The sequence below is a fragment of the Anser anser genome (assembly GCF_964211835.1).
Source record: "Anser anser genome assembly, chromosome: 7".
Classification (NCBI taxonomy): Eukaryota; Metazoa; Chordata; class Aves; order Anseriformes; family Anatidae; genus Anser; species Anser anser.
The window spans coordinates 5,185,339-5,205,263 of NC_139727.1; the positions used below are offsets into that span (position 1 = coordinate 5,185,339).

Genomic DNA, 19,925 nt, shown 5'->3' on the forward strand with positions numbered 1-19,925 from the left:
TTTTTTCTTCCAGTTGGATTTGCTATTGTATTTGTCTATTCCATCCCTGTTATTCCTCTAGTATCGTGTACACTTAAAATTTCATTTTACAGTTCTGTAATGCAGCATTTACCATTTACTGGCATAACCTCCTTGACCTTAGAGATGCTCATTCCACAGGGATCTGTTGTAGCAATTTTTTGCCATGACTGTTCATATGTCTTCTCAACTGAAAATCTTGGAATAGTAAAAATGGTACAAAGCTTTTTTTTTTTTTTAAAAGCTGTGATAAATGGAATTGCTCTCCAAAATTTTCTTCTGATAGTTGAATTCAGTAATTTGAAATAAGACTAATAGTTTCCCAAATACTCATCATTGCTTCTAAAGTCATCTGGATTTTTTATCAGACAAACTGTAAGTATCAAAGCTTCCTTTAATATGATTCATTGCCCAGCTGGAGGGTAATCACTAAAGTGGAATGCAGACATGAACAATGACTTTAAGTTGGTTTGGTTACTTTCATTCTGCTCAGCGACTTCTATTGCGTTCAGTCTTCTGTGGGAGCTTTTAAAGTATGTCTTTCGATAACAGCTTGTAAAGGCTGTGGTACCTTCACATCTATTTCAAGGCTAAGGTATCAACATTTCAAATGCTGCTGCTAAGAAAGCTGGTGATTCATGAGCCCATAAGCCTTAAGCCATTAAACTTGCAAACAGCGAATGGTTTAGAAATGGTTTTCAGCCAGAAGCATTTTGACATATTGGTAAATATTTTCAGGTCTTACTGGCTTACAGGCCAACATTTTGAATATATATGACTACTTTTTGCTATCTCATTACAAGACTAGGTTCAACTTTGGACATGCAGGTATCGTGAGGAGAGAGAGCTCCTGCCAAGCAGCATAATTCCCAGTGCAAAGTAAGTTAATGGCTTCTATGGAAATATCCCACAAGTATCAAGGACTATAAAACTCAAATTGAGCTTGACTGGGGGAGACCCAGTAAAATAGCTCGTTCAGTGGCTCAGCTTGACAGATCCAATGATAGAAGCAGTTCTCCTGACAAAGAGGGTTTGTCATTGAAGGATGTCGTTCACAGGCACTTTGAATTTCCCAAAATAGGTGACAGACTGTTCTGAATGATCTCCTTCCAGGTCATGGCCTAGCCTCACCCTTGGAACAATTGCATGGATAGTGGTGCAATGGATGCTTGTTACAGAGGAATAAAACTTGGTATTAATTTGCTCCTGCAAATGGTCCCCATGTGATTGAAACAGGTACAACTTTAGTGGAGCATTCTGCTTTACTTACAAATTGCACCGTAAGTCTCAATATGTTGTTCCAGGTAAGCCTTAAACTGTAGAGTGCATGAACAAAATGTGAGAATTTTTGTTCGTTATCACCTTGATACGTGTGATAACGTGAAACAAGCGACGAACAAATCAACCGTAGCCATAACACCTCATCAAGAAGGCTCTACTACAGCATATATATATATATATTTGATATCAAAAGAGATGTGTGTTAAAGGCCAGCGGACTGCATTTGTTTCATATTATCTGTGTGAGCAGATGCCAAAGATAAAGGCCTTTTGGAAGCCCAGTGGTTTCTCCCTTCCTTGAAGAGCATTTGTCCCAGAGTCTCCAGTGAACAAAAGCAACAGCAGCAGCCTGACAACGGGAGAGGCGCAGCATTAGGGGTGTCCTTATATAGTGTTCTCCAAGCATGCAAAGCAATGATGAATGTTCATCTCACCAGATCTGATTCGTACGGAATGGTAGGACAGATTGCCATTTCAAGAGTGAGAATTTATCACAAGCATGTGAAAACTGTGCTAGGTTATTCACGCTGGGACTAAACCCAAGAATTTCTGGTGGACTGAGAATTCATCATTTGGAAATAGAGAAGGGACTACTAATATCAGTCAGTTGTGTTTGGCTAATGTGATGTAGATGTGAAGAAGGCGGTACTGGATGTAGCAGGTGAAAAACATCTGCTGGAGAGAGGGCACAATTAGTGTCATCATCTGTAACTCCTTGTGGGGTGCATTCCTTCCTTCTAGCTGAAAAGGTGCAGGTGGGATGGCTCAGGTCCCTTGGGAAACAGAGGAGTGTGAGAGGTGCAGAGAGCTTAGCCTAACCTTGCAAAGGGCAAGAGTAGATATGGTTGCTCACTATTTATTGGAGGAGAAAAAACAGATGGAAGGTAGGAAAGAATTTTTAATTTGTGTTTAGTGTTGTCTCTATTGTCCCCTATTTGTCTTATTTTTTTAAAAAACAAATTGAATATCAGCTCTTAGTAATTGGTACGAACCAAATTCACATTTATTCTTTTAGTATGTTCCTGAAATATGATTGTTAGAATTTTATGTAATTGTGCTCTTCACTGTTAATTCTTTTTTATTTCTTTACTGGTGTATTTATTTGAGTTTGAATGTTAACACAGGACTATATAAGTTTTGTTAAAAATTCTGTTCTGACTTCATTTTGTAATAAAATTTTGGTTTAAAAAAAGTTTCGGTTAATATAAGGAGTTGAAATGGTTTTGTTAAATTCAGTGTGTTTTTTTTTTTTTTTTAATGGAGCCCCCAGCTAGATGAACTTGGAGCTTTTCAGTGCTAGTCATCTCTCTAAGAAGAATTAGGCTTTCTCAGTACAGTATTTTAGAGTTACGTTTTTGCTGCTTTGTTTTAGTCTTTTGAAGATCCTTTAGATTTAGTATACTTGAATTATATTTTCACTTTTTAATTGAATTTTCTGTCCATTTTGTTTTTAAGAAGTCCCTGTCTTTCCACTTGTTTATTGTCTGGGCTTGACTTCATAAGAATCTCTAACTGAACCACAAACTAGCTTTATAAATATCATTTTTCCTTGAAAGCTATATCTTACTGCAATGACCAAAGTTTTGTCATGCGTTAGATTAAGATGTCTGCCTAAAATCAATAATGCTGAGGTAACAACATTGGTTTCTACTAGGCTCTCAATTACTTTCTCAGTTGTTTGTCATAGGAAGAATATATGATCAGTTGTTTCCCCTGCAGGCTATAAAACCAGCCTGTTCTCCTTTGATCACTTCTGCATACCTCACTTTTACTCTCCTAAGTGTAACACAGATTTTTAGAGCCTTGGACCTGGGAAGTAGCAAAATGATTCTTTAGCCCATTCCCAGGGATAATAGCCTCTGTATAAAGCATCATAAATATCCCTGGACAATATTTGGCTCTTTGGGTTACATTGCACAGTCAGTATGGAATCCTTTCCTGAATTTGCCAAGCTCTTTGAAGAAATGCCTGAGAGAGATTTACTTTAGTCTTTCCTTTACACTTTGCATTCCCTTAGTCCTTTGTACCTCATGTTCTGCATGTCTTCTGCAGGTAGTCCCTTATTCTTTATTCCTTACCTAAGCAAACAGATACATAGCTGTAGAATTCCTAGACTTTTAGTCTCCCCTTTGCCATATTGTACTTTTTTTTTTTTCCAGTCAGTTTCTGGTGCCATCTTGTTTTTGAAGTAACTGCAGTTTGCTACAGAGGAGAAATGCAGTGGTACTATGTTATTTCCTGGGAACTTTACTTTTGCTCTATCTTCTTTATCAGAAATAAGTTAGACTGTACCTTCGTGATGTCAGTAAAGGAATACGTGAAACAGTATAGTCTCATGTGAAAATGAGAGCAGCTATGGTGGTGCTAGTGAGTTAGCACCTTCTTGTTATCTTAAGGGTTTTTCCCTCAGAAAGAGGCAAACGTGTTTCTGAATGAGGCTTCAGAGGTAATGGGTCATTTGGAGAAGATAAACTGAAGTTTAGGTGAAGGTGAGGGGTCTGGAGAACAAGTCTTACGAGGAGCGGCTGAGGGAGCTGGGGTTGTTTAGCCTGGAGAAGAGGAGGCTCAGGGGAGACCTTATCGCTCTCTACAGTTACCTTAAAGGAGGCTGTAGCGAGGTGGGGGTTGTTCTATTCTCCCACGTGCCTGGTGACAGGACAAGGGGGAATGGGCTAAAGTTGCGCCAGGGGAGGTTTAGGTTGGATGTTAGGAAGAACTTCTTTACTGAAAGGGTTTTTAGGCATTGGAATGGGCTGCCCAGGGAGGTGGTTGAGTCGCCATCCCTGGAGGTCTTTAAAAGATATTTGGATGTAGCCCTTAGTGATATGGTTTAGTGTAGGACTTGTTAGTGTTAGGGCTGAGGTTGGACTGGATTATCTTGGAGGTCTTTTCCAACCTAGACGATTCTGTGAAGTTCTGATGCTGTCGTATTTCTGAAGAGAAGCTGCTCTTGCTGCCTCTGGATTTTCATGTGTGTTGTTTTATAGGGAGAGAAGATGATGGAGAACAATAGAAACAGTGTTCTGGTTGAAAAACTAAACAAGCAAAGCCCCAGTTCTGATACAGAAAGCAGGGAATTAATCTGGGCACCTGTAATTTTCCATCCAGGGAACGTATGTGAAAAGTTAGTCGGACTTGGTGTGAATATCTGGATTTCAAGGGCATGCAGAATATTTAACAATGCTGTACCCTGGCAAGGCCATGCTGAAATATTTCACAGTGCAGAGCAGCTCTATAGTTAGTGAACTGTTATGTTTCCTAACAGGGTATTTGTAGCATGTTGTAAACAGTAACTGTTGTAACTGAATCCCAGGCTGCAGTCCTTAAAACCTGAAGCACTACCCAACTGGCAGGAACCTTAATGTAGTTTGCCTTTGTCTTCTAATTCATGTAGGCAACAGTGGAAAATGCCAGAGTGCTTGGGAGCTAGGCCAGGAGGAGGATAGGTATGCAGCTGGTCATCTGTCTCACCACTTTTGAGAACATAGGTAATTGCTGCATGCCATACACCTTCCTGATGAAATGCCTTATGGAAAATCAAAGCTGTTTGATGCCAGGGCAGAGACAGTTTCTCTGACCAAATGGGGTTTAGTAACTCTTCCACCCTAGCTGCGGTGTCATTCATGGAGTGTTTAGCTTCTTGATGTTTATATATCTGCAGGGTTGTTGTATGCTTAAAATAAGGCATGAAATGTGGATGTGATGTTCATTGTGCATTTGGCTTGGGTTTAAAAAGGTCAACTGGCATAATGGACTGAGTATTGTGTGTCCCATAATCCTTGGAAATATGAGGCTGATTGCTCCTTCCTAATTCTGTACTTTTTCTGTGAGTTTCTGTATTTGTACATCCTTAGAAGTTGTAGTAGTTCTGGTGCCAAAATAAACTAGCAGAACCAAATATTCACCATGCTTGAAAACCTGGCTCTGGTCTGTTAAATCAGACTTATTTCCTGTCTTAAAGCACAAAAGTGCCAACTCATCTGCTCTTAATGGACAGATGAATACAGTCAGAGAAAATAGAGGAGCAGTTTAGATACTTCAAAAGAAGTTTTTATTTTTTTTTTCCTCCCCTCCCTGAGGCCACATGTGAAAGAGCTTACAGGAGAAAGCTACAAGGCTGTAAGGCGTGCAAGAATTTGAGAACTGCTTTCTTTGTCTCCATGTAGACTCTGATGGCATTTGGGAATCTAGGAGTACTTGGGGATTCTCTGAAGCCTTGGGAAGTTTGGTTCTGTCTGCAGGATGCCAAGAGCTCCTGTTAGGCATCAAGACACAGAAAGCACTTGACGTGACATGTTGGATATTCCTGAACCATTGGCAAAGCCTACTGCTTGCTGGTGTTTCAGGATAACGCCAAACGTTTTTCTGGTTTCGTTCTTTAAAGTACATCAAACCCAAACAAAGCCACTCCTTTCCCTTTCCAGCGTTTGGTAGAATTACAACCAGTCAACCTTTGCTTCTGTTCTCTGAAGTGTAACAGAGATTTTTAGAGCCTTGAATCCCTGAGGTAGAAAAATCATTCTTGGGAGTCCATTCTAAAGGACAGTAGTTTCTCTGAGTGAAGTATTGCGTGTATCCCCAGCACAAGCCAGAATCTGAGCAATATAAGTAGTAATGGTAGGAAGAGAAGTGAAAAATGTTTCCCCTTGCTACTTTCCTCCGTTATAAAGGAATTTAATCTGTTAAGTCAGTGCACAGCGTCAGCATTGTTCAATTCCTCCTAGAGGTCTGTAAAAGCAAAATGTTCGCTTGCATCCATAGTTAATTATGACTCTCTATATACAATCTGTTGATCGTAGGGCTTGCTTCTCTCTCCTTAATCTTACCCCCACCCACTTCCTTCTGAGACTGCAAAAGCCATTTAGAATATGGAGCTAGGTTTCTTTTTTTTTTTCAGTTCTAACATAATACGTTGGCTGATAGTGCACATCTCTGCCTTCTCAGGTTCATATGGAGTCTGATTAATAGCTGCTGCAATTAACTTTCTCTTTTTACTGTTTTATAATATGGCAGGATTGGGAAGATAGTCTACTGTTGTATAAAACAGCAAAATCACTTATTTTTGCCTAGTCTCTGAAGGAAAATCTCATTCGAGGGGAGAACCGTTACCTACAGATTTCTCCTTTGCCTGTTTGCTCCTAATTTCTCCACAGCCCTGATTCTAGTAGAGGCATGAAGAGGTTGGTGGATAGTGAGACTTGTTCTTTCCTGCCCTCTCCTTCTGTATATATGGTCACAGTGCTTTTTCCTCCATGCTGTGTAGGTGGGTGGTGCAACCCTCCCAACCACTCCCAGGTACCCTTAAGTACTTGGTCCTAACCATTGAGTGTAAAGAACATGCCCCCAGGTTTCGGATAACTCATTTTGCATTTTACTGCTTCAACAGTGGGTAAGCAGGTATGTGTAAGAGCAATTTGAGATTTCGTCAGGGATGACAGTACTATGGTGCCTTGTTCCAATGTGTTCAGTGTCTCCATGTGCTGGTTAGCCCTCCATTTCAGTACAAGCCCTCCTCACTGCTATCGATAACTATTTGAATGTCCTCAGTTCCCTAGATTTTCTTACACAAATTATAAATATTAGCGGAGTGATATTTTCACTTTTTTCCACAGCAGAAATTTGTCAAGATATGGAAATAGTGCCAAAAAGCAGAACTTCTTTTAAAATCATTTATTTTTGCTAGTTTCTGTTACTGCCCCATCTGGAGATGGTTTTGCTGTCCTTGAGGAGGTCAGAGAAGGAAAAGGATGCCCATTTCACATCTGCTGCACTGACAAGCAACCAAATGTACCTTTTGGCTTGTGGCTGGCATTCTGGCAGCAGAGAGCTTCCAACTCCCACACTTTTACATTCAGATGGGCTGAATAGCAGAGCCGCGCTATATTGTGTGTTGGCATACAGGTTAAGTACATGGGCTGCATATTAGTCTATTCATCTGAAGTTATCCTTTCAGATCACTGCCCAGTTTTCTAGCACAATCTTCTTGGAAAAGAGCTTGGCATGTGCCTCTCCCTTTCTTTTGGCACATTTTTTTTCCCCCTAGCTATTTCCTGGTATGCAGTAGTCATCCTAAGAGTGGCGCTGGTATCAGAAAATGAATGGGCATATTGCAGTCTGGAGGATATGTCATGCCCTTCTGGTGTGGATTCTGAGTTATGCAAGCTGTGGAGGGGTGTGTGCAGTGGGCATGCTATAAATTAAACATTGCCTTTGCTGCAGGCAGGAATAGGAAGAAGAATACTCCCTCATTCATTCCCTCTCTCATCCTTTTTAGACATCAGAGAATAGAATAAGCCAGTCATAAAAAGCAGAGCCAGGTCAGGGTAGATAAGTACCTTCACCTGTTGTAAAATTCAGAGCAGCATTTAAATCTCTGCCTCCCCTAACACTACTTTAGAGAGTCACTCTATCACTTGTAATAGCTTGCTCGAAAATGCATTGGAACAGCTGAACTTCCCTGGATTAGGATAGCTTTATGCTATGTTCCTGCCCTCTTCTGGACGAAAAAAAAAAAAGCCTGCTTCAAACCCTGACTCATGTTTTCAGTCTTTATGGTATGTTGGTTGTAGGCAGCTAAGCTCTGTGAAAAGCAGGAGGTGAGTAGAGACAGTCACCAAAAACACCTGCTCATGCAATAGCTTTTTCATCTTCTTATCCTGTCCTCTTTGTTTCATCCCCCTCATTACACCTTGTTTTAAATTAGGACCGCTCTGGGGGGCAGGAGCTGTTTCTTATTGTGCATGTGTGCAGCATTTGGCATTGTGGAGTTCTTTTCTGATTGGAGTCATTAGTCACCACAGCAGTACAAACACACATCTGTTCACAGGACAGGGTAAATGCATACTTCAAAGCAGAGAGGGCTGTGAAGTTGTGTGGCTTTGGCAGAATCTTGGTATACAGGAGTACATAGTTGGTGCGAATGGAGTAGCCAAAAGGCTTATAGCTCCCCCCAGTTCTTCCTTCCTCTTTACCTTGAATTATCCACGGGTGGAAATTAAACTTAGGAGGAAAAAACAAATCCCCTCCCCCCCCCCCCCAACACAATTTGGGGTCTGAGACCTTGTGGATAGCATTATAGCGTAACAACCCCAAGCAGAGCTACAGGCTGGGAGATGAGTGGCTGGAAAGCTGCCTGGCAGAGAAGGACCTGGGAGTACTGGTTGATAGTCGGCTGAATATGAGCCAGCAGTGTGCTCAGGTGGCCAAGAAGGCCAACAGCATCCTGGCCTGTATAAGCAGCAGTGTGGCCAGCAGGTCTAGGGAGGTGATTGTCCCCCTGCACTCGGCTCTGGTGAGGCCACACCTCGAGTACTGTGTTCAGTTTTGGGCCCCTTGCTACAAGAAGGACATGGACGTGCTCGAGCGAGTCCAGAGAAGGACGACCAAGCTGGTGAGGGGTCTGGAGTACAAGTTTTACGAGGAGCGGCTGAGGGAGCTGGGGTTGTTTAGCCTGGAGAAGAGGAGGCTCAGGGGTGACCTTATTGTTCTCTATAGGTACCTTAAAGGAGGCTGTAGAGAGGTGGGGGTTGGTCTATTCTCCCACGTGCCTGGTGACAGGACGAGGGGGAATGGGCTAAAGTTGTGCCAGGGGAGGTTTAGGTTGGATGTTAGGAAGAACTTCTTTACTGAAAGGGTTTTTAGGCATTGGAATGGACTGCCCAGGGAGGTGGTTGAGTCACCATCCCTGGAGATCTTTAAAAGACGTTTAGATGTAGCCCTTAGTGATATGGTTTAGTGGAGGACTTGTTAGTGTTAGGGCTGAGGTTGGACTAGATGATCTTGGAGGTCTCTTCCAACCTAGACGATTCTGTGATAGTGTTCTGCTGCAGGCTTGTGAGAAGTGGAGAAGTTCAGGAGGACAACAGCCTCCAAGGCTGGGATTTTTAGTATCAAGGATGGTTTTAAAAAGTAAGAACAAATAATATGTACTCCCCTGGAAGCCACTTATGAGTATTAGTGTAATAGTTTCAATTACCATTTTGACAACTGCAGTGGCAAGGCTTGTTCCTTAGATTTCCTTCACAAAGGCTCCTTTTGCACTGCTGGTGCTCTCAGCCTAATGGCCCCTTTTTCTTGGTCTAGTGCTGATCAGTGTAACAGAAGAGGAGATAAAAATCCTAGTTTGCCTTGTGACCCTAGTCATGTCATAAGGTCACTAAATTCACTGGCTGTAAAAACAGAAATATTAGTTGTCTTGCCTGACTCCTGTCTTAAGACTTAAGTACCCTGAGCCAGACCAGTAGTCTATATAGGTACTGTATCTGTAGTAGTGCTGATTGAGGCCTTCTGTAACACAAATAAGAGAGTCTAAAGAGTTTGTCTTCTCCCCTTCCTTTCCCTTCAGTTCTTTTTTTTTTTTTTAAACCAGTGGCTAAAATCAGCTGTGGCAGCTGTTGCTTTGGCTGCAGGCTTTTCCATTTCATCTTGAAGGCTGACATGCATGTGGTGAAGTTGCTCATCTGTTGAGGGTGAGTGGGTGAGAGGACAGGGTGATTTCTCAGTAAATGGTAGGACTGACAGCTTTGATTTCTTTCCCTCTGGGGAAGAGTGCTGCTGTGGAGGATGAAAGCCTGGTTTCTTTGGCATTTGCCTGAGAGCAGTGCAGCTCAAGGGTATGCTAAAGAACATGAGCAAAGAGCACGGATCATTCTCCATAGACTATTGTCTTGTTCCTAAAGCAGCTGAAACGTGAAGGCAGTATGTAAATGTAATAGCCTGCATATTTCATATTGGTGGGGACTGTACAAAGGTGCTCTTGGTACAGAGAAAAATCCAGTCTGATAGTGACTGCAATAGAAGTCTTGCCTCCTGTTGTGGCTGTCTGGAATCCTCCCTCTTCTCCCCTGGCCTCCCTATATCTTCTCCTCTCTGAAAGGCTGTGACTGATGAAAACTTGAGTGAGGATACTTGGTTGAACACTTGGCTACAGAAATCTTGGATGCTGCAAGAAGTAGGGCGGTGATTTAGTAGGTGAATTTGTTCTGGTTGTTTCTTTTTTTTTTTTTAACTGGCCATGTTCTGATTGTCTGAGCACTGAGTTGCGTCTCTCAGTGAGTTGCTAAGGCAAAGACTCAAGTCAGATGTGGTCCTTAACAAGTGGTGTTACTTCTCATCAGTGTGTGCAGCTGGGGCTATCCCATAGCTATTTCTGTAGCTGGCTATCTTCTAGCTGTGTTTGTTATAGACTTCCCTATCTTTGCAGTTTCCTTCAGACTAGCTGCAGTATCGAGTTAAATCTTTGCTGCTAAATCTCTTCCGTGTTTTGTTCCAGAGGTGCCTGCATTCCAGTGGTGAAGGAAATGGTTCTTGCACTTGGTTTGCCTGTCAGTTCAATGCTCTGAAGTGCTTTGTTTGTCTGTGGTATCTCATGACACTCCATGGTGGGCACACTGCTAATGTTGCAGTGTGAATTATTTTTACTGCCTGTCCAGGCAGCCAGGCTAGGCAGGTAACATAGGATGACAATGTCTTTGTCTGTTCTGTTTTTTGTATGCTGTCAGCTTCCTTGGTCTGAGGAATCAGTTACGGTCTCTGATGTTGTTAGCTCCCCCAGACCGATTTGTTGCCCTCTCTTGTCTACTTTGGGACTATATACTAGGCTGTGACAACTGTGGCTGAAACAGAGCATCCTCCTTAGTGTTGTTTTTCCACATCCTTTCCAAGTTGACTAATAAATCATTTTTTCCAGCATTACCCAGCTCTTCCCTTTCCATCAACTTGTGATGGAAAAACACAAGGCTAAAATCACAGGCTACTTCAACAGCAAAGCTATTTCCTGGTGTTTTCGTAATGGAAATGCTGGTACAGTTAGTAGTCAATTGCATATGGCAATAGAAACAGCGAATGTGAAACTGTGGCTGCTTCAGCCTGGTCCGTGTTTCTTCTTGCTTTATACCATTCCATGGTTTTACTTCATTGAATCTTGGGCAATGCACAGCCTAAAAAAAGGTGGAAAAGCTTGTCTCCATTTTGCACTGAATGTCAGTGATGGGCAATGAAGTAAGAGTCCTGGGTAACCATTTTTTTTTCCCATGGGAAAGGTTAGAAAATCTGACATATGTTTTGCATAGCATGTGGCGAGATGTACCTGTTCTCATGACAGCCCACAGCAGCAGGTTTTAGCAAGTGAAAGAGCTGTTAGTGTATCCCAACATCTTGTTTCGAACCATCTGACACCTCTTTTAATGTGGTGCTACTTACAGTTTAAGGAATGTTGTGATCCATAGCCACTGTTTAGCAGAGGATCTGTATGCTGGTTTTCAACAAGAGTTATACCACTGACTTGGTTGAAAGCAGGCTTTGGTCAGTGTTCAGTGCTTTGGAAGTCTTACCTAGGTAACTGCGCTCTCTGAATGGTGAAGCAGAGCTAACATTAGTCACTGAAGACTAAACTACCATGTGTTTAATATTGATCTACATGCACCTGCAGAACCAGTATCTCAAGCCTATGCTGACAAACCATTTCAGGGTAAGAAGTGTGAAGATGTGCTGATTTATCAAGTTACATGCATACTAGGAATGCATAAATCACAAAACAATGCGTACATTACTGGATGAGAAGCTGGCCTGAATATGGAGGAGAAAAGTGTCCAATATGTAATTTTAAACACTGTAATTAATTTATCTGTCAGCCCACTGTTGCTGATATTTGTAGGAGTGAGGCTACAAGTAATTTGGCTTTAAATTTGAAAACCAGGCATCCTAGTTACTTTGAAACTTTACTTTTGAAGTGTTGTTGAACTGGAAAGACTGACTAACTGAAGCAAATATTAGGTCTTTAATAGAAATGTTAGAGAAGATTAACCTAAGACTGGCACACCATCATCCTGTTGACCCTGCAGGGGATCTAACAGGCCATAAGTGCCAGGTGTGGAGACCGGCCACGATCTGAAGTTTTCTACTGCAATATAAAATTCCACCAAGAAGTAGGCGTCCTTAAAGTTCCCGTGGGGAATTTATGGCAAAGTTTAGTTATCAAATCATAGAATGGTTTGGGTTGGAAGGGACCTTAAAGACCATCTAGTTCCAACCCCCCTGCCGTGGGCAGGGACCCCTTCCACTAGGTTGCTCAGAGCCCCATCCAGCCTGGCTTTGAACGCTTCCAGGGATGGGGCACCCACAGCTTCTCTGGGCAACCTGTTCTAGTGCCTCACCACTCTCTGAGTAAAGAATTTCTTCCTGATGTCTGATCTAAATCTACTCTCTTCTAGACTAAAGCCATTAGTCCTTCTCTTATCACTACATTCCCTAGCTTTCCTGCAGCCCCCTTTAGGTACTGTAAGGCTGCTATAAGGTCTCCCCAGAGCCTTTTCTTTTCCAGGCTGCACAACCCCACAGGCTGTCAGCCTGTCCTCACAGGAGAGGTGCTCCAGCCCCCTGATCATCTTTGTGGCCCTCCACTGGGCTTGCTTCAACAGATCTGTGTCCTTATGCTGGGGGCCCCAGGGCTGACCACAGCACTCCAGGTGGAGTATCACAGCAATAGAGTAGAGGGGGAGAGTAGTTGCATTTTCTTCTTCCTTGCTTTACATTCTGAAATACTCTATATTGTCAGAGAAACAGCTTGTGTTGCTGTGACTTTTCTTCAAGCTTTGAATCTGTACCAGCAATTATGTGAGTCATGCAAGCCCTGACAGATTTTATTTTTGGTGCCACGTGAACATGAGTCATTACTGACACTTTGATTCCAGGTTCTCTAGTCCTTCTAGAGGCAGGATAGTTATTCTGTATTTACGTTACAAAATAAATTACAAAAAAATCCATAGAGGGATAAAGATTTCTGAAAGTAGAACAAAACGCTACAGTACCTCTTTCTCCCTGAAAAGCACTGGAATGATGGTACCCCTTTTCTATTGCCCTCATGGATATCTCAGGTATTACACTTGTAAAAAGCCGTATGCAGAGCAGTTGTTATTGGTGAACTGTTGTTCTTCCACGTTGGAATAAAAATATTCAGGGAGCAGAAATGACAGCAATAAGCCATGAGGTCTCCTGAAACTAACTCAGGCTTTGCCCACAATGTAGTTATATCCATTCTCTTATAGTACACTAGCAGAGAAGTACTTATTGCAGGGTATATAAACTGCAGCACAGCGTCTGTGTTCTTGCTCTCCTTATCTGCTTAAAGCTTTCCATAGTTTTTTAACTCAAACATAATTTGAGCCAGGTCTTTCTTTTTTTACTGATGGTGGGTAAAATCTAGATAAGCTATTAAGAAAGTGAAAGTTCTTGAAGTAAGAAAGCAACAGCCACTCAAATCCCAGGTGCAGAAAGGATGCTCAACCCTTGCCAGAAATATTGCAATCTCTAATTGCGAATCAGCTAGTCAGCAGCCAAGCTGGCTCTGGAGGAAAGGTGAAAGTGTTTGATCTCAGCTGTGTTACCACCTGTATCATGCCAGGAAGTTAAATGCTCTGAAAGAGCTCCACCTACCATTGATTTTATTTCTTCCAAATGAAAAATGTGTTGATAAATGGCTGATGAAATAAAGTAGCAGTGGGTAATTGGGCACCCTACCATAATCCCTTTTTTTCTGTCTGGAGCAACTAACCCTGGCACCATTAAAAGAGATGCTACTTTGCAGTAATGGCAATGCTATGAAAGTGAATAGTGGGCCAGTTTCTGCCATTTGAGATAATGTGATGAAAATCTGAGATGTAATAAAATCGTTTAGAACCAGGAGAAAAATACACTGCTTTGAGAGCTTCAGGCCTTGTTATGTTCCTTCCCTGTCCTTTCCAGTGCTCATTTCTAAGAGATAGGAGATTATGGTTGCATTGCACAGGCACAGTACAGGAAGAAGCCTGCTACATACAGACCACTGGGAAAGGAGAATACGTAGTGCTTCTAGGTTTCTAAGAGTAGCTTAAAAAGGCATCAAAACTCCAAAAGGAAGAGGCACAAGAGCAGGCTTCTTTGTCCGTATCTGCTATCACTGACCATAGAGCCAACTTCCCAGTGTGTCATTTTGTGTCCAGACATGCTAGTTATCCACTAGGCTTGAGTCCTGGGAGTGCTTTGCACTGGAGATGTTATCATTGATGCTGCAGTTCCTTGATTCAGAGAGTGATTAAGTGGAGCCTGCTTTAGCTGAGAAACTCAGCTTTATTGAAGGTTGCTGCCCTTCAGTTAATTCCCAGAAGCCTTTGGCTGCAAATACAGTGTAGAGTTACCTGATCCATGAAAGAGAACTGAAAAGAAAGCTGAGGAGATGGAAAACCAGCTAACTTAGCGTGTGGCACTTAAGAGCTCAAAGTAATGAATGAGTGGCATTAAATTAAATTGAGTTAATTAGATGGAGCTGTTTGATGGGATATAAAATCTACAAAAATCAATAACCTCAGAACTGTTGTATACCAGCTTAGATGATGTATGCTGACTGACCAGTTTGCGTAATCCTTGATTGTCAAGGATGGTTGGCACCAAGATAAAAGGATGTAACCAGAATATTAGAGGAATAATATATCCAAGTATTCAACTGTAAAGTGAGACATACCTTGCAACAACATGATTATGTCTCGGCTATGTGAGCTGGCCTAGCAGGGTCTCTGTGCAAGATCACATGCACAGATGGTTAAAATAGCTTCTCTGGGTGATTTGGGAGTGCTGGTAAAAGCTTGGAAACAAGCTGGTTAAAAATACTGTGTCAAAGCAGTGCTACACCAGAAAAGGGGTTTCTCAATTACATTTTTAATGTAGAATTACATTTAACTGTGAAATACCATACCATTCAGGAGGAAACCCTCAGGGGAGTGGACAAAAACGGGAAGCAGAGAGGAGGCCAGGAAGACTCTAAAATAAGAGTATAATACTGAACAAGACCTTTCCTATAACTTGTGTCTTATTAATTCCACTAGCATCTGGATCCTGAGGAGATCGGTTTCTTTGTCATTCCAGGCATCTTGGATTGTTTTTTTTTTTTTTTCTTTTCTTTTGTGGGCTAGTGAACTCCAGGTAGTGAGCATCCGGTTCTCTTGAGTTTAATTCCTCTGGACCTTTTAGAAGTCTCAGACTAGACCTTTACTTGGCTTCTGCTCTTTCCTCACATGGGTCTTTAAGATATTTAAGTTATTTTTGTGCCATTGTTCTGGAGAGGTTAAGCACAAAAGTTGTTAATTGCTGTCATTTTGCCTGAATAATTCTGAAGTGACTACATTTAATTTTTACCATAGTTTCAGTTCAGGTTGAATTGGTTTGAAGGGAGTGATGAATGATGCCTTGGCTAGTACAGGCACCTTACTGTGCACAATAGTTCTTTGTTTTACACATCTATCAAAGAAATAACTGGGGTGTTGGAAATGACACATGGATTTCTCTCTGGCAATAAAGGACCTGACTGGCTATGTTATATTACAGTGATGGTTGCAGTATAACAACCTTGACAGATAAAGCGGTATCTAACCTTTGGGTTGGGATGTTTAGGTCACCAGTTTAAAATTGGAGACCATCCATATCAGCTTACATTTCCATCCTTGTCATCTCACGCTGCTTCTGTTGTTCTGTGTGGCTAGTGTCTGAACTTCCACATGCTACAGAAGTTACGTTGCCTATTTACTTTATAAATGGCATTGTATTTTCTCTGATTTGCCATACTTGCTTTGTACTTGCACTTATCTTCTCCTCTGAGAGTCCGTATTTAACATTCTTAACTGCAGTGCAGATCAAATCCATCTCTGTGAAGATGAGCTTTTGAACTTGATGGTGAGTGAATGACTGACAAGGTGCAAGTATTTTTGTGTCAAGGCTGTGACATGTCATTTGTTGAAAAAGCTATTCAGCTGAATGCTGTACTCATCTGAAAGCTAGGAGAGTGAAGAATCTGCCAGATTCTCAAAAGGATGCTGCTTGATGTCTAGTGGCACCATTAGTGACATTTTGATGCTAATGAAGAAGGGAGCGCTTTCTGCTCTGAAAATTATGCTTTTTAGGGTTAGAAGAGGATGCTTTATGAAGTCTGTGCTACAGTGTTGCAACCTGTATAAACATCCAGTTTTGCCGTAGATAATGAAGTTATAGTTTGTGGATTGCTGTGGTCTATAGAGTGTTTGCTGATCACATGATGTTAAAAGCTGCATGAAAGACAGCTGAAACAGTTGAAATGCTTTTCTGTGTAAGCAATTGCTCTAGGTGCCATGGGGATGTTAGAGGTTTGTTAATGGGTGAAGGGGAAGAAGCTGGGGGAGACTGCGTGTATTAAATTGTGCTCTGAAAGAAATTTTAAGAATTGCAGAGTTGGCTTGCCCTGAATTAATGCTGTGTTCCCTAGTGTGAAAACCTAAAATCTTGCAGATACAGGGTGCAGCTACACCAATGTCAGAAACACTATTTAATTAGCAGCTGTTTACCTGCTTTGTGAGAACAGCCTGTGAATGAGGAAGTCCTGTTCAAAGAGCTGTGTTGATGTGAATTTACTAGTCCAAAACCATAGCTCTTTGGATGCACAGAACATCTTTTGGATTTTGCTTCTGAATGGATCAGTTAAGTCAACTGACCTTTCACCATGGTGTTGCTTTAACAAATATTTAAAGAAGCGATGGAAAATAGTTCTTACCCATAGAATCTACAGGTTTTTTTTTTCCTCAATTCTAAATTTCATATGGGCTTAAGCATTTTACAAAGGGTCTTTTGCCTATGAGCTCTAGATCTCTTCAGACTTGATTTTCCCAATATTATATAGGAATGACCACAGAAGTCCTAAGCAAATTCTGTTCAAGAAAATCTTGATGTCATTTAAATCATTGTGCTAGGACCAGGGCCACTTCTCCACAGGATAATCAAGAAATGTCTTTTTTCCATATATCTAACATTTTCTGAAAAAGGAACACACATCATTTAGGTGAAGGAGAGATTCAAACGTTCTCTTGAGACCAGTCCTCCCAGCAGTGGAAGTCAGCTACCTTGGCACTGTGGTTGTAGACTTCAACATATTCCTTATAGATATGAATAAGCTGCCACATCTCACCCTTTTTCGGATTCTAGAGCCATAAGTGGTCCAACTAACAAAAGCAGCACAGTCTAGGGAGATCAGAGTGTTGCTGAGCATGCGTGGTCATGGATATTGTTTTTCCATTTGATAAATACACCATACGCTGGTTGCTTTGCTTTGAATTTTTTGGGAACAAAATTCATTAAAATCTTTTTACTGCTTTTTTTTTTTCTTTCCCTGAGACAAGGCTGGGGAGGGAGGTAGAGGAACACCCTCCCAATATACCGCATGCCTGAATTTGCCACTACAGATGCTGTCTTGGCTGCTGGGAACAGTGTCAGAATGGCAGCAGCCTTCTGCATAAGTGGCTTAAAAATAGACCCATTTGGTTATGCTTGTTCCCTTAAAGGGACATTGTCGTTTTGATTTAGCCCCAGCATTTTAGCTTGCTTGCTGTCAGCTATGTCATCTCTTCCAAGTTGCCAGCCAATTTGGCCAGCTTTGCAATGGGTTCGATACTGTTTCACATACAGGCAAATATGCTTTGAATATAGTGAAATAATGTTTTACTAAACCTACTAAATTGATACTTTTTTTTCCTTGGGTCTATTACCATCAATGTGAGGCACAACTAGGGTTTTCTAGTCAGTATTGTCACCCTTGCAGTTGAAGTCCTTGTGCTGTCAGGTTACTGGCATCAAGTACAGTTAACCTTGTGCTTTGAAAACACACCTCTATTCTGTTCTTTGCAGTACTGCCTCTCTGCTCATTGTCTGAGCCGGAAATTGCATTCCTCACTTTCTTCCTTTCTTGCTGAAATTTGGGTAAGTGGGATGAGATTGGAAACACTAAGCCCCCATCTCCAGAGTATATTCTATACCCTTAAGGCCCAAGGTTGCTTTTAAGAGCAAGAGTGTTTCCTTGAAATTACACACTCTCTTGGGATTTTGCCCTTTGTGACCTCCCTTCTTCAGAACAATACAATGTTGCTTGTTTGTCAGTAGGCAAATAATGATCCTGAAATGCAGTAGCTCTGACAATAAGACTTCTGCTACCTACAATTTTGTAAGAGTTGGTGCATCCAAATGTCCTGGCTGTGCCTGAAGTCAGCACAGTTTGTATTGTAGCCCTGGGGAGCAGAGCAGCTACAGCTGCAGGGCTGTAGTGAGCAGTAAGCAAACCCTAAGCTCAGTCCTAAGGGTTTCTTCCTTCATTTTCTCATTGCCTGCAGTGTTTGTTCTCCTCTGTGCAGTGGTGTGGAGCCTGTTAGCACTGAGCAAAGGCTGTGAAAGCTGACTGGAGCAGGCTGAGAGTGGATTGTAGACACATGATCTTGTGCAGTTAACAGTATAATTGCAAAGCCAGGCTTAATTTAACTTCTTCCTCCTCCACCATCTTTTCCATGTTAACTGCTTCTTTCCCCTCTGGTGCCTTATTGCCCTTCTGTAATGCGTCTGTTACTCTTTGACATGTCTCGATCTCTTACATCAGCTATTGCTTTCATCTGGGCTCTCTAGCCTCCTCTTAGGCTGGTTTCCACTTGTCAGTTCTTTTTATTTCATTTTTTTCATTAAGAGTTAGCTTTGCTGATATCCCTAAGCTTCATGATTGTCTGACTTTGAGGGCAGCATTGATTTCAACTGGGGCCTGCACCTGGAAGGCAGGTGTCTCCTCTCATGGTAATGTGTTGCTACCACTTATAAATGTGTTCATGTGTACTTATCTCTTGCAGTAGTTCTAATTTGCAGTCTGGGACTAAACCACTTGGAATGGGGCAGTGTTCAGTCTTCTCCCTGCTGCTGGTGGGTGGTCAGGTCAGTGGGCAGTTTTAGAGTGCTTCTCTAAAAAGACATCTTGAAACTCTAGTCCTGCTCACTTAAGGTAACTTAGGTTCCCAGAGGTTTGTTAGATTGAGGCACCTACTGTCTAGTGTTTTTGACTTTTCTGTTGTCCCTTCTCAGGGTTTGGTGCTGGTTTAGTTGTGCTTTGGTGAAATGTTTGATGCATGCCTTGTCTCTAGCGCCATCTTATCTGGCACAACTTGACCTATACATCCATAAATGGTCTGTACAACACCAACATGTCCATCTGTCTGGGTCAGTAATGCTCATTCATGGATCTATGGGGATGTTCCAGAAGCCCGAAAGAAACTTAATGTTGTGACAATGTATAAAAAGAGTAAATAAGGCAAACCCAGTAATTATAGCCCTGTCAATTTGACATTGATCCTGGGCAAAATAATGAAATGGCTTATAAAGGGATTTGAATAGCAAAGAGTTAAAGAGAATAATATAATTAACGTCACTCAAGATGGATTTATGGAAAATAGATCTTGTCAAACTAACTTGATATCTCTTTTATGATAAATCTAGTTGATTGTAAAAAAAAAAAATGCACTAGATGTCTCTAAAGCAGTTGACTTGCTACCACAGGACGTTTTGAAAAAAAAGTGATACAGAATTAGCATGGCATACACTAATGACATTGCCAACTGGCCAGTTGTGACAGGTTTCTAAATGCGATGGTAAACAAGGAATCACTGCTGAGTGGGTGTGCTTTCAGTAAGGTCCTGCAGCAATTGGTTCATAGCTCTGTTATTTTTTATTAATAGGTGAATGTGGAGGAAAATAATAGATCACTAGCGGTGGAAGGCTGTAGATGTGCTATCCCTTAGTCTTGTGTCAACAGAGGATGGCATTTTG

The 19,925-nt window shown here is 41.6% G+C and overlaps 1 protein-coding gene across 3 annotated transcripts in view; it reads left to right on the forward strand.

Moving 5' to 3' along the window:
* Nucleotides 1-19,925, forward strand: part of LOC310902274 (uncharacterized protein) — a 214,940-nt gene that overhangs the window by 24,351 nt on the left and 170,664 nt on the right. For 2 of the 3 annotated variants that reach the window (XM_083843530.1, XM_083843529.1), the window contains exon 1: nt 2,056-2,182. The exons of the other annotated variant lie outside the window; for it this stretch is intronic. The gene's annotated coding sequence lies outside the window, so the exon portion shown is untranslated. Of the gene's footprint in view, nt 1-2,055; nt 2,183-19,925 lie in introns of those variants that run through there. 3 annotated transcript variants of the gene reach the window in all.